Consider the following 13287-nt stretch of genomic DNA (forward strand, 5'->3'; position numbering starts at 1 on the left):
CCTCATAATAAAAATAAAAAAGGTAATTGCGCCCTTTTCTCTTACAATTCTGACTTTTTTTCTGGCAATTGCAAGATTATATCTCGCAATTCTGACTTTTTTCTAAGAATTGTGTGATATAATTCAGAGAAAAAAGTCCAAATTGCGAGATATAATTACAAAAACTTTTTTTTTTCCTGTGGCAGAAACAAGCTTCCATGCTTTTGCAAATATAGCCTACTTTCTATTCATCAAAAAATCGTTAAAAATGGTTTCTGCAAAAATATGATGCTTCACAACTGTGTGGATTACTTTTATAACACTTGAAGTTTTAGAGCTGTCTTTTTTCACTGTATGGTCAAGATCAGCATGAACTTTCTGCTGGATATCTACTTTTCTGCTCCACACAATAAAGTCGCGGGTTTGGAACAACACAGGGTGAGTAAATCTTTCATTTTTGGGTGAACTTTGACCTGAAGATGATCTCAAATCATCGGCAGTCACGAGGCAAAAATCAGAAGAAGAGTTCATCAGCGAGAGGACTTCAAAGCTGGTTTGGTGCCAAGCTATTAAATAATGCATTCATATTAATTACATTTTTAATTAAGTTATTTATTAAAAAAAACAAAAAAAGCACTAGAGCACAATTTTATTAATCACATTTTTATAAAACATTTATTTCCCTTATATATTATATATATATTTGATATATTTTGTGAATTTTGATTCACCATCACATCACTTATTTATCTCAAAATTGTATTTTAAATAGGGCTGTCAAACGATTAATCACGATTAATCGCATCCAAAATAAAAGTTTGTGTTTACATAATATATGTGGGTGCACTGTGTATAATTATTTTTTATATATACAAATACACACACATGCATCTATATTTAAGGAAAAAATATTACTTATACATAACATATTTATATTTATATATAATATAAGTTATATATATATATATATATCTATATACAGCATGTACATGAAAATATTTCTTAAATATATACAAGCATGTGTGTGTATTAATATATAAAATAATTATACACAGTGCACCCACATATATTATGTAAACACAAACTTTTATTTTGGATGCGATTAATCGTTTGACAGCACTAATTTTAAAATGAAACAGTGAAGAGGATGTGGCATCATTTGAAAAATTGTTTTGTACTTGACAAGATTTGTTCAGTATAAAATATCATTAAATGAACACACAACTTTATTTTTCATCTGCTGTTTTTCTATTCCTAAAAGTTACATGTTTGACTCGTGAACAATGATCAGACGATTAACAAATGACACATAGCAGGATCACATGACAATCAGGGAATCACATGACAGGTTACAAGGAACAAGAGTCAAAACCCACAACGTGACAATAACCTTGATAAACGTAAGGTATTTTGTTTTGAAATGTTTCACCTGTATCAAGTTCATCGTTTATTGTAAGGTAGAACAAGTCTTGAAGAAATAGACTTGGATATTTCTACAAAACAGAAAGTCTCCAGAGCTAAAGCTATCTGTTAGCTGTTGATTTAAAGGACAACTCCGGCGCAAAATGAACCTTTAGTCTAATTACACATTGTTACCTAGTAAACCGTTATCTGAGATTTGTTTTCATGATTGCCGAATGTAAATAGTTTTATCTCTAAAAACAGCCTATAACGCTAGTATAATGCTAGTATATAGGGCATAGAGTAATGACAAATAAAAATCGCTTGTTATTACCACTAACAAGGCTCAAAATAGCCCCACACCAACGCAACAGCATAACAAGGGTCCCTACATTCAAACCGAAGCATTGAGAACTTTGTTAGTGTCCAAACAGTTTAATAAGAAGATATTTTATACACACAGTCAACTTCGCGAATACAGGAAGAAGCCATCTTGGAAAAATAGTCTCGACCAGTCGATCTACGAATGCCGATCCAAGTGCGGTGGTGAGATGTGAATAAGGTGATAATGTGAGCGCGAACAGTAGGCTACGTGTACATATTGAAGACAAGTAAACGGTTTGTGTTTGTGTTTCTTCTGGAAACAACGGACCATATGAGATTCTGCACAGTTCAGCGCACTTGGATCGGCGCTCGTAGATCGACTGGTCGAGACTATTTTTCAAAGATGGCTTCTTCCTGTATTCGCGAAGTTGACTGTGTGTATAAAATATCTTCTTATTAAACTGTTTGGACACTAACAAAGTTCTCAATGCTTCGGTTTGAATGTAGGGACCCTTGTTATGCTGTTGCGTTGGTGTGGGGCTATTTTGAGCCTTGTTAGTGGTAATAACAAGCGATTTTTATTTGTCATTACTCTATGCCCTATATACTAGCATTATACTAGCGTTATAGGCTAAACTGTTTTTAGAAATAAAACTATTTACATTCGGCAATCATGAAAACAAATCTCGGATAACGGTTGACTAGGTAGCAATGTGTAATTAGACCAAAGGTTCATTTTGCGCCGGAGTTGTCCTTTAAGTGTTAGTGGTTTATTAGGCCCCGGCTGGCACTCAACGAGCTCTTTAAATCTGGAGAAGTCCCACTGTTCAGAGACCTGTCAGTACATTCTCATCACGCTAGCGGCTTTGCGTATCAAAGAAGAAACTCTCCATGTGAGGCGAGTTAGATGTCCTCAATAAGCTAATGCTGATGATCACAGAACTGGGATTAAGCCACCGAAGAGCTGATGGGAAGGTGGATGCAGGACAGGGTGAAACTGCTGCTAAACCCTGACTGATGATGAGGAGAAGAGCAGGAGCATGCGAGGGAGGATACCCACCATCAAACAAGACGGTAGGCTATGTTTCATTTACATATGTTTATTTAAACAATAAATGTTAGGAACAAATGTCTTAGTAAAAGAGGAAGTTTTGATATGACATACAATTTTTTTTATTTTTATAAAATAACTATTATTTATTACATTTAAAGAATTATTTTTTTTTCTTTCCTTTTGACTTTTGTCTTTTATTTCCATTAAATTTGTTTGTTTGTTTGTTTGTTTGTTAAAGAAATATTTTTTTTCTTTTCTTTTTCTTTTTCATTTATATATGTAAAGAAATTGTTATTTTTCCTTTCCTTTTGTCATTTCCTTGTTTGTTAGTTTAATTAGTAATTATTTAAATTTAAAATATTTCAATAAAATATTTCAATTCTGCCTTATCATTCATTTATTTATATTTCATCAATAATTATTTAAATTTAAAGAGATATTTATTTCTTTCCTTTTTCGCCCGTATTTAAAGAAATACTTATTTTCCTTTTTATTTTTGACTATTTATTTATATTTAATCAATAATTATTTACATTTAAAGAAATATTTCATTTTCATTGTTTAAAATTATTTATTTATTTGTTTAAAGATACTGTTTTTCCTTTTATTTATTTATTTATTTATATTTCATCAATGATTATTTAAATGTAACAAAATATTTATTTTTCCTTTTTCTTTTCTTTGTTTAAATGCATTTGTTTATTTGTTTGTTTAAAGACGCACTTATTTTTTCCTTTTTCTTTCTGACTGTTTATTAATTTAATTATTTATTTTTAAAAAATGAATAGCCAGTATTCTGTCATTTTAAGAGCTCCTCTGCTCTGGATTATTGTTTCATAACCCAGGGTTGAAAAGGCATTATTAATGTGGAAAGTCTACAGATTACGTCAGAAACCAAAAGTAGTCAGATCATGCTAAAAGCCAGCATTTCTGTTTTGAATGCCACTTACTGTAGCAGAGAAGTCTACATATAAATGCTAATGCACAAACAGATTATAATTTGATGATGAATGAGATAAATGTGGCTGGTGGAAATGAATTAAATGAATTGTTATGAATGCAAAGTCATGAAGTCATTGCTTTACTCCTATTTTGCGGATTTAATGCATGTGTCATTTAATGTTTTTTTGGCATTTGTTTCCTTTCACAGCCGAAACCTGCCATGATAATGAAACCTGAGCGCATAATGGACCATTGAAAGAGCCAATCTGTATGGTAATTCCTCTTCACGCACACCTTCGGATAGGGCTGAACGATTTTGGAAAATAATCTAATTGCGATTTTTTTTAGCCAATATTGCGATTGCGATTTAATATGCGATTTAAAAAAAAAAGTTATTTACCTTCTGTATTAGTCGACAAAGACAAGCTATAAATCATTGTACAGTATGGATGGGAATCTTTAGATAGCTCATGATTCGATCTACTTTTTTTCTTATTAATTAATCTTAATAACTCTTAATTTAATTACATGTGTAAAAACACATACTTTAAAAAATAAATATAAAAAAAACATTTAATTAAAGCAATTACATGTTAAGAATTTTAAATAGGCTATATAACATAATATAGCTTCAAAATATAAAAGCTAGTAAATAAAGAGAAACAAAAAAAAAACATTACAAGCAATAAAGAAAGAGTGGTCACTGTATTTAAAAGTAGGCTGTCTGAGTGATTTCCCCTCAGTTTAGATATGATAAGCTGCATTCACACTAATGCATATATCTCTTTTGAAATTGTAAATGTGGTTTGTCCTGTTGGTTTAAGATATAGACCATTTCACAAGATATAAACAACACTGGTCCAGGAGCACTTCCTGTTTCAGTTTGTAACTGTTTTCTTTATTTCACATGTAAATAAAACATCTTAAAGATGTTTGTTTAACTTTTTGATTCAGTTTTATATGTTCTGTTGGTTGTATTTTATCCCGGCTTTTATGTAGTGTTAAAAAAACTGAAACAAGTGCTTCTGGACCAGTGTTGTTTACATCTTGTGAAATGGTCTATAACTGACCGTGTTTACATTAATTTCGCCGCGTCATAAAAGCATTTTGACATGCAAGTACATTTACCAATGAGTCACTCACAGCCGCATGCACGAGCGCTCTTCACAAGCACGCGTTATTATTTTAAAATGAAAGCAGCCTTCTCAGTGATTTTCATGGTTTTAATATATAAGCCAACTGCATTCCAAAAGACATAAATAATGCCTCTGTGAACTGAAGCATTTGTAAATAAAATTCCCGCGGGAGAGAACGCGCACTGCAAGTGTAATGTTATAACATCAAGCAAAGCGGCAAAACCTGTTCAATGAAGCCCGCGAATGTCCTTGTAATTCGGTTCAATCCCGAACTTTATGAAATAACGTTACTATGTTTTGGAAGGTTCGAGCGGTGTCGTGTGTGTGAGTGAGGAAGAGAGAGAGCGAGAAAATAGAAGCAAGCAGATTCAGAACGCGGTTCGTTTCTAAAGCACGCGCAGCGTCATCATCACGCATCTGTGTTTAAAAACTATAAGCTCATACTCGATTCTGAAATTCTCTGAATCGATCCAGGATTGTTGAGGAGAGGAGAGAATAAATAACACAATTAACTGTTCTTTTCTGAAAGCCAGACCGCGTAGCGTGGCAAGTTGATGCTTTATCTTGCAGACTGCTTTTCTCTCGCGTGTCACGTGACCAGTATAATCGCAGCTCTTGCGATTACAAAATCGCGTTTCATCATATCGCGATTTTATCGCAAATGCAATTAATCGTTCAGCCCTACCTTCGGACAGCCATTTCCCTGCTCACTTGTGAAATCTGTTAAGTGAAGTTAATAGCCGATATCAGACAGCATCTTCTTTAATTCCCCGAGAGGAATGCATTGCAGCCAGCGACTGAACATGTGTGTATACACACACACTCTTTCAGTTCCAGCTTCAGTGTGTCAAATCAGACTTTTTCAGTGAAGATGGCCTATTATACTTTTATATTTTAGTTTTCAAATTACATTACATTTACTTTTAGTTAGTTACTTTCAGAAATGGTTTTGATTTTTGCATCTATTTTGTATTTTGTTTTTTATGTAGGCCTATATTTTTATTGCAGATTTCATTCTGTCATTAATAATTAAAGGGATATTTCATCCATACATGCAAATCATAGATCCATGTATCCCAAATGTTTTAGCAAGTCCTTCTGGAAACCCAGTATACTGAAAAAAAATGATATGATTAATAAGTTATAACAACATATGTTTTTACATCGCTTTCACTCGTAAAGCAATTTTCAAGATTCAACTCATTTTAATCAAGTCATTGAGTTGAATGACTTAAACATCCAAGTTGATTGTACTTCAAATTTTAAAGCAGCAACTTTTAGTGTGTAAAGTGAGTATTATTTGCTGGTCACATGATCTCAACAGCGCGCACCTTTAAACACAATATAATCTTCTTCATTTCTCTGTTTAAAGCTACACTGTGTAACTCTTTTAGTTTATTCTTAGCTAAAAACACTTAGTTCTTTCAAAAATATATGTGCTCATTAATGTATATTTACTTCGTTCAAGTAATAAAGTATTCTCGTGAGTGTATAATATGCCATTGAAAATACATATGGGTAAGGGGTCGACATGTTGCCCCTCCATCTTGAAAGTACATTAGCCAAAGAGGGACATAAGCTTGGCCTTTCGCGTTTACGTTTGAGTTAACACTCATGGACGAGGTCGAACTGGAAGCCGTGTTAATCTTGGACTACATTGGCCACCGTAGGAGTTAAAACGAAATCGGAATTGAGAGGAACAGAAACTAATATTCACTGGATGGTCATATACCTTTTCACCACTAGATGGGGGTAAAAATCACACAGTGTAGCTTTAAACCCTCAGTCTGCTGAGCTTTGATTGCATTATTGTAATTATTGATATTACAAATAAGAAATGTTCAAATTATCAGTCTTTTTTTAGTCACAGATGAAAAAAAATGTGATTTTTTTTTTTCACTATTTTGGACTTTTCCATTCTCACTGACATGAGTTTCCATCCGTTAAATTCTCCATTCCTCATCTTTGTATTCTCCTTTGCCCCGTAAAGACAGCAGAAGACGCCTCAGCAGAGAGATTAGCATTTCTTTGATGGATGGCCTGTGTTCTTCTGTGCTCCAGCCTCGGGCGCTCACATTAGGACGGAGTGTGAGTTGATGAACTGTGGATGAATATGAATATGAATATGCATGCGCAGTCAGGATGCCAAGCGTTGACAAGAGCAGATATTCCTCTTGAAGGTGAGATGTGTAAAGACACCTGATTTACAATATGCTGTTTGACACTGGAATTAGTTTTTAATGCAAATTAGTTTGAATGATAAACTCTTAACTACAAAGTGCCTTACACAACTAAATCAGCAGTAAATATATCAGCTGACATTTATGATACTCCATAATAGGATTTGCATTAATTAGAATCAACAATGATAATATTAACAGACCATGGCATTTCTCTTTCAAAACATGCAAAAATGATTTGGGCTTGAATTTACAGTCAATATTCTTATTCTTTGTGACAAGAACAATATTTAGTATTTCTTTTTGTAAAATGATTACTTTTTTAAGTCAAAACTGACCATGTCAATGTAAGTATAAACAATCAGATATCATATGATAAAATATCTGTTTGAACCATGTGATCAAAAAAGTCCACTGAAATATGATTTTAGAAAGATTTCAAACCAGGGAGAAAAATTCTGCAAAACCCCAAACAGTCTATATACAGTTCAAACTAATCCACATATTCAGTCATTTGTCAAATAATTGATTTAAATAAGTATGTAATTATGAAAGTTCTGTAAAAGCTTTTTTTTTTTAAATAATTGGATGATATTCGTTTAAAAAAATGTTTTTCTTTGTAATATCTGCATTGTAAACTAACCTTAATTACAAGAAAACATCTGTCGTCAATTATTAACTCTCATGGCATTCCAAATCTGTATGACTTTCTTGAGTGGGTGGTTGCTAGGGTGTTCTGGGTGGTTGCTAGGGTGTTGCTTTGCAGTTGCTTTGGTGTTCTGGGTGGTTGCTAGGGTGTTGCTTTGCAGTTGCTTTGGTGTTCTGGGTGGTTGCTAGGGTGTTGCTTTGCAGTTGCTTGGGTGTTCTGGGTCATTGCTAGGGTGTTGCTTTGCAGTTGCTAGGGTGTTCTGGGTGGTTGCTAGGGTGCTTTGCAGTTGCTTGGGTGTTCTGGGTGGTTGCTAGGGTGTTGCTTTGCAGTAGTTGCTTGGGTGTTCTGGGTGGTTGCTAGGGTGTTGCTTTGCAGTTGCTAGGGTGTTGCTTTGCAGTTACTTGGGTGTTCTGGGTGGTTGCTAGGGTGCTTTGCAGTTGCTTGGGTGTTCTGGGTGGTTGCTAGGGTGTTGCTTTGCAGTAGTTGCTTGGGTGTTCTGGGTGGTTGCTAGGGTGTTGCTTTGCAGTAGTTGCTTGGGTGTTTTGGGTGGTTGCTAGGGTGTTGCTTTGCAGTAGTTGCTTGGGTGTTCTGGGTCATTGCTAGGGTGTTGCTTTGTAGTTGCTAGGGTGTTGCTTGGGTGTTCTGGGTGGTTGCTAGGGTGTTGCTTTGCAGTTGCTTGGGTGTTCTGGGTGGTTGCTAGGGTGTTGCTTTGCAGTTGCTTGGGTGTTCTGGGTGGTTGCTAGGGTGTTGCTTTGCAGTTGTTTGGGTGTTCTGGGTGGTTGCTAGGGTGTTGCTTTGCAGTTGCTTGGGTGTTCTGGGATGTGGCTTATTATTTTTCTAAACTAGCTTTTTGTAAAGCAAACTACTTCACAAAACTTCAAACACTTGTTAGGATGTTGCTATGCAGTTTTATATTTTTAGTAACTTTAGTGAAGCTAACTACTTCAACTGCTTTGCTAAGCAGTTGCTATGGTCCTCTGGATGGTTGCTAGGATGGTGCTATGCAGTTGCAATGTGGTTACTATGGTGTTCTCAGTGGTTGCTAGGGTGCCCTGGAATGTTGTTTGCTATTTAGTTTAGTAGCTTTGCAGTTGTTAGGGTGTCCTGGTATGTTGTTTGTTAGTGAAGCTTAATACTTCAACCAATCAAATCTGTAGCTTGTCAATCTACAAGCTGCTCATAATTTAAAGTGGTTTAAGACATAATTCCTCCGTGAGAGGCATTTCCCTCCAGTGAAGGGAGCAGATGATCTATGTGTCATTTCTGCATTTTCTCTATAGCACTTAAATCTCCATCTTTTTTTGTTTTTGACAGCACATAGGACGACTTTTCATTTCCATATGCCGACGACATAAATCTTTCTCTCACTGGAATCAGGGGAAACACATTTGTGTAGCCTATGTAACACCAGCAATGTTGTCAATGCCAATCTGCACTAAAAAGAGTTATTTCTGCATCTTGTTTTTGTTTCGCCTCGGGAATTATTCGGAAGCACAATAGAAAAAGAAGCTTCGTGGAGCGTCTGGAAACATTTATTGGATTTTCAGCGATAAAGATCTCGCTCTCAGATTCTTCTCCAGAACTGAGCGAGGACTAAGAGAAAGGCCATCACTGACAGATGAGAGTGAGTGATGGTGACAGATGACAGAATCCCTCAGATTCAGTCATGACATTAAACATGTGTGAGGAAAGGTCAAAGGTCAACTCACCCTTCTTGTTTGGCTCAGGTAACCAGATGTGATGTGTTTGTGTAGCTGTTCTGATTTGGAACTAACCAGGAACTGTTTTTTGAGGATTTTGTGATGGTATTATTCATAAACAGTGGAATATCTAACAATAAGAGTGGAAAGTTTGTGCTGTTTCTGTCTGTGTGAGATCTTTCCAGACGGATCTAAACCGCTTAAGCAGCACTAAATCATTTATGAAGGTGAAACTTTTACTTTGTAGGATACAAAAGTAATTTTTGCTTCTCTTTGCACATGCAAAGATTCAAAAGAGACAGATTGAGCCATAAGGTCATGCAGAACTAATTATTATGATGTTATTAGTGCAAAACGTAATGCAGGTGGACCTTGTGGAGAAATATTGAATGTTTTTCCATCAAAGTTTTGATCATAGATAATTTAGAGGCTTTGGAAATTTGCATATCAAATACTGTAGGTTTTATTGAGTTAATCATGCATGCACAAAGCATGACCGGGTTGATGGTGCACATGAGGAAGAGACCCCTTTCACTACTAAACAATGATATTGTGCATTTGTACAGTTATAGTACGAAGACACAGTTATCGTTCTTGGTGTGAACAGGTCCTTCACTACGAGAGATTGTTTATAGCCTAAACCCCTGCACTTAAACCCTAATTCAATTAAATACATATTTATTCAACAGGGGAACTGTGTTCATTTAAAATTGCTCTTTCACTATCAAAAAATCTGAAGGAGGATCCTATGCCATGCAGTATCAAGAGATCAGCAGATCACAGAGACATGTCATTATGTGATGTCTTTTGAGAGTACAGTAATTGTCCTGTGTTCCCAGAATGCTCTGCTTTCTCATTGTCATCACTGGTCCTGATGAAGTGTGGCGTTCTGCTGAGAATGCATGAGGTTTGAATGATGGGGCTCTCGTGCCTCGGGCCGCTGAACACAAACAAGAGACGCACATAAACAAACTCAAGCAGACTTTTTATTTCAGGCCACCAGAGAAGAGAAGAGAAGAGAAGCCCTTGTGTTTTTCGCATCCAGCATCAGTCGAGTTAGTGTGATGTTGCTTTGTGTGACATTCACTTTTATTGTTTTATACCCTTTTGCTGAACAAGCACGATGCTCAGGTCTCTTTTCATATTTCTGTTGTGTTTCTTTCACTTTATGCTTGTACATCATGCAGTTTTTTTTAAGAGGAATTTTTAGTGGTGTTTTTTTGTAGACATTTTCATGCACTTGGCAATTTTGTGCTATTTGCGTTTTCATAATGTGTTTCGTAGTGGAAAAAACACTCAAAATACACTTATTGCACTTTATCTTGTAGATTTCAGTTATAATGCGTATCTTTACAGGCTGTTTCCTTGGGTCACGCTTTAGTTTAGGGGCCAATTCTCACACTTTTGCCTCAATAAACCCCTAATTACTATTATTAGCCTAATATTATTAAGGTAGTTGTTAAGTTTACGTATTGGGTGGAATGTGGTCATTCAGAATAAGGCATTAGTAATACTAATAATCAGCCAATATTTTAGAAATGTACATTGATATTATACAACATTTCATTCATTTCACAGAGGAAAAAAATATGTTTGTATTTACAGTAATTTTTGATTAATGGAGTGCACTGTAAAAATAATTATTCTTAATCTAATCCAAAAAAAAATGTGGCAACAGATTATAAACAAAATTATTAATTCAATTTAACAAATTAGAATTGAGTAATAATTAATCAAATTAATTCCTTAAAAGTTAACCATTTCAAATGAGTAAAACTATAACAAGTTTAACTCACCATTATGGTGATCAGTGTTTGTTTTAACATTACGTTTTTCTCGTTCAGTGATTCTGCGTGTTAACATCAGGTGTCTTCAATGTTGGCGATATACAATAAAGAGTTCTTAATTAATCTTAGACGTGAGACATTTTTGTTAAGTTTTTTTGGTGTAAACTTTACTCATTTTAAGGAATAATGTGATTAATTATTACTCAATTTCAATTTGTTAAATTTAATTAATAATATTGCTTGTAATCTGTAGCCACAATTCTATTGATTAGATAAAGCATATTCATTTTGTACAGTGTGATAAAAAAATCCTGTAAAAACCTAATATGCGGACAAGATTTTTAAATTTGGCTTCAGCCAATGTTTACATTTCTATTCTGGAAAATTTTGCAAATTAGGACATATTTAATTAGACAATGCCACATTTTCCCAGCAGGTTGAGGGTTAAAGTGGATTTTATTAAGTATTTCCAGGTTCAGAATTGTATTTTGACTAATTTAAGGGGATTTGGTATCTCCCTATATTGAATCACTATTGGCCAGATTAAGTTTGTCACGAGATGGGTTTATAATATACTTTGTGGCACTAAATGGGGATCTGATTTGGGCAATGCTTGAAACAGAAACTAAGAATGAATTATGCAACCCCATTTGTGTTTAAGCCTCTATTTCCGCTTGGGAAAGGCAGGTTGAAACTGTTTATTACACCTGAGGTTAGACATAAATTGAATCCAGGTCTGTGTGGTTTGTGCATCAAGGGACATTTTGTCATTGCCTGTGAAGTTGTCCTCTTATAAAGCAGTTCTGGGACTTTTAATTTTTAAGAGCCCACTTGTGCTTAGAGAGAGGACTTATTAGGTACCCCCAGACTTACAGAATAAAGACCTTCTTCATATTTTGGTTTATTCTGCTCAGAAATGTGTCGAGGATCGATGGCGGCATACGGTCTCATAACCTTTTTTTTACTAGTAAATAGCAATTACAAGAACACTGTTAGAAAAAAAACTTTTTTTTACACAAAATCTTACATCAATTATACCATTTGCAAGGGCATGCATTACATCATTGCTACTCCTGATTGGCTAAGAGAACATAAAGTCTTTACACATATGAATAGATATGGGGGTATATCGCCATTAGTCAAGATAGTTGTCGTCCGATTCGTGGATTTAGGTCTGGTGTGACCTCGCAGGTCGAAGAAAGGCGTCTGTGGGTCTGTGTGTGTTATATCACGATGTCCTGAACGCACACACAAAGCACTAACGAAAAACAGTTCAGAGCCTGAGCTCAGCATTATCAGTCAGTCGACCAAAACAGGCTGATAAAACATTCACTCGTCAGGAAGAGCTGCAGATAATATACACCTTGCTTCAGAGAAACACACATGAAAGGGGTTCAATTCTGTAAATCAGGTGAAGTCACGTAGTTGGACCCCTGTAACCTTAAAAGAGTAGTTCACTTTTTAAAAAAAACTTTTGCTGATTATTTACTCACCCCCATGTCATCCAAGATGTCCATGTCTTTCTTTCTTCAGTCGAAAAGAAATGAAGGTTTTTGATGAAAACATTCCAGCATTTTTCTCCATATAATGGACTTCAATGGGGTCCAAACGGTTCAAGGTCCAAATGAGAGTTTCAGTGCAGCTTCAAAGGGCTTTAAACGACACCAGACGATGAATAAGGGTCTTATCTAGAACCTTTCGAGTCATGACTCGAAAAATGATTTGTTCATTTTGATGAATGAGTTCGAACAGGAGAGTCACGAACGCGCATCACAGAACAGAGCAAGGCGAGCATTTGTGCTTATAAAACTTAAACTTTTTTATTTTTTTTTAAATGAGTGATCGTTTTGCTAGATAAGACTCTTATTCATCATCTGGTGTCGTTTAAAGCCCTTTGAAGCTGCACTGAAACTCTCATTTGGACCTTGAACCGTTTGGACCCCATTGAAGTCCATTATATGGAGAAAATGCGGGAATGTTTTCATTAAAAACCTTAATTTCTTTTCGACTGAAGAAAGAAAGACATGGACATCTTGGGTGACACGTGGGTGAGTAAATTATCAGCTAAAGTTTTTTTAAAGTGAACTACTCCTTTAACTCATCAGCTAAAAACAGATATACTGTACAGACAACAC

The 13287-nt window shown here is 35.2% G+C and overlaps 1 long non-coding RNA gene across 2 annotated transcripts in view; it reads left to right on the forward strand.

The window, feature by feature from the left end:
- The first annotated feature begins 1127 nt into the window (after positions 1-1127).
- The window catches only part of LOC120469342 (uncharacterized), a 33393-nt gene continuing 21233 nt past the window's right edge, over positions 1128-13287 (forward strand). Inside the window, exons 1-4 of one of the 2 annotated variants that reach the window (XR_016145467.1) lie at positions 1128-1379; positions 2645-2778; positions 3909-3973; positions 6827-7016. This is a non-coding gene — a long non-coding RNA (uncharacterized LOC120469342). Of the gene's footprint in view, positions 1380-1914; positions 2779-3908; positions 3974-6826; positions 7017-13287 lie in introns of those variants that run through there. The other variant, XR_016145466.1, reaches the window with a different exon arrangement.

The sequence above is a fragment of the Pimephales promelas genome, chromosome 11 (assembly GCF_988280905.1).
Source record: "Pimephales promelas chromosome 11, fPimPro1.hap1.1, whole genome shotgun sequence".
Classification (NCBI taxonomy): Eukaryota; Metazoa; Chordata; class Actinopteri; order Cypriniformes; family Leuciscidae; genus Pimephales; species Pimephales promelas.